Genomic DNA, 2,169 nt, shown 5'->3' on the forward strand with positions numbered 1-2,169 from the left:
ACACCTCCGTTCACCACGCGGGTGTAGGGTGTAGTAACAAGAAGAATGTTGTACCTTTTCAGTCTTGCAGGCCCCGAGTGTCCTTGGGGTTGCTGGAAAGCAGAACGTGTTCTTAAGCCCCAGAAATCTGCAAAAGTGCTGTCTCTTTGAATATCCAAAATAGTCAAGCCGCTTTTTAAACCTATAAAATGGTGGTGCCCTCCAGACTGAGATTTGCCCCTATTTTATCTTTGATGAGATTTATATTTTAGGAATCCTAATTTGTAGCATAAATAGACTATCAAGCACAACCCAAATGCACAGGCAGTGGCAAAGAAGCTAGATGACTAGAACATTTTAAAAATTAAGTTCCTATGTGCGTCGAAAGACTTCTCCAAAAGGGTAAGAAGAAAACCTGTAGATTGGGAGAAAATATTTGCCTATGATATAACTGACAAAGGATTTACCTTCAAAACATATGGAAAACTTCAACACCACAATGCCAAAAAGACAAATTATCCAATTCAAAAAGGGGTAAGGTACATGAACAGACACTACACTAAAGAAGGTATACTGGTGGCCCACAAACACATGAGGAAATGCTCGCAATCATTAGCCATTATAGAGATGCAAATCAAAACAATGATGAGATTTCATCTAACACCAGCAATAATAGCAAAGTTCAACAGGACAGAAAATAATAAATGATGATGAGGTTGCAGAGAGTTTGGAACTCTCATACAGTGTTTCTGGGACAGCAAAATGGTACAAACATTGTGGAAAATGGCATGGAATTTCCTTAAAAAGTTGAAAATAGAAATACCATTTGATCCAGAAATTCCTTCACTAGGAATGTATCTCAAAGAGGTAAGAGACAGGAGACAGACATATGCACACACATGTTCATCGCAGCACAGTTCACTATAGCAAAGAAATGTAAACAACCTAAATGCCCATCAACAGAAGAATGGATAATCAAATTATGCTACATTCACCCAGTGGAATACTATGCTACATTAAAGAATAATGAAGAATACACAAATCATCTCACAATGTGGATGAATTTGGAGGATATTATGCTGAGTGAAATAAGACAATCGCAGAAGGACAAATATTCTGTGATCCCATTACTGTAAAAAGTCAAGAAAGGATTTGCTTAGGGTAGGGAACTCTCTTTGCAGGTTACTAGAGATGAGAGGGAAGGAGAGGGAAAGGTCTGGACTTGTTGGGGGCCACATGTTGATTTGTGTAAGGGGAAGGATGGTATGGAAAGAGCCTGTGACCAGCATGATAACATTAGAAAAAAGGAGGGCACTGATATGTACAGAGGCAAATACTAGCATATGCACAATACTGCATTACCACTAACACAAAATACCAGGCTACAAATAAATATGTAGACAACTGAAAAGATCAGAGGGGGGTCAGCGAGCAGGAATATACTCTAGATCAATGATAGATTTAGCTGAAGATAATCTTGCATAGATTCTAGTGATGCAGAATAACCACAGTCATTACAGAAGCAACAGAAGACAACAAAACACCTTGGGAGAGACAAGCACTGGGCCTGCTGATTCAGGACCACAGTATTGGGGGACATCAAGCTCAACTGATGCATCACAGTACACAAAAATCTTGTTCCACAACTTACTTTGATGAGTAGCTACTGGGGCCTTAAAAGCTTCCAAGCAGCCATCTAAGATGCAGCTAATGGTCTCCTCTCATCTGAAGTGAAGAAAGTAAAGGGCATTTAGAAACAATTAGTTCAAGGAAATTAGGGAACTCAAGACCAGAGGACCTAGATGATACCCAGCTACCAATGCCAACCACTTGGGAAGGGATCAAAACTGGAGATCCTGGATAGAGTGGAAGGAAACTTGTGGAACAAAATTCAAAAACACAATAATGACCAGAATTACTGGTTGGATGGAGTCTGGTGGGACCCCCAAGACTATAGCCCTGAAATACCTTTCAGGCCTGGGATAAGACTCACTCCCAAGGATTGGTTTTCAGCCTAACAGTAGAAAGACTTACATGCAGAACACCCAACTCAGGGTGATGTACCCACCTACTCTACAGAGATACATCCCTTGGAGCAATCAGCCATGGGGCACCAGAGAGGCAGAATTCACATAGAAGAAAAGCTGGACTGAGAAGATTGCATAGTTAAGAGGGGTAGGGCACGGGGGG

This window comes from Orycteropus afer, unplaced genomic scaffold (assembly GCF_000298275.1).
Source record: "Orycteropus afer afer isolate SDZICR_OR568_19922 unplaced genomic scaffold, OryAfe1.0 scaffold00004, whole genome shotgun sequence".
NCBI classification, from domain to species: domain Eukaryota; kingdom Metazoa; phylum Chordata; class Mammalia; order Tubulidentata; family Orycteropodidae; genus Orycteropus; species Orycteropus afer.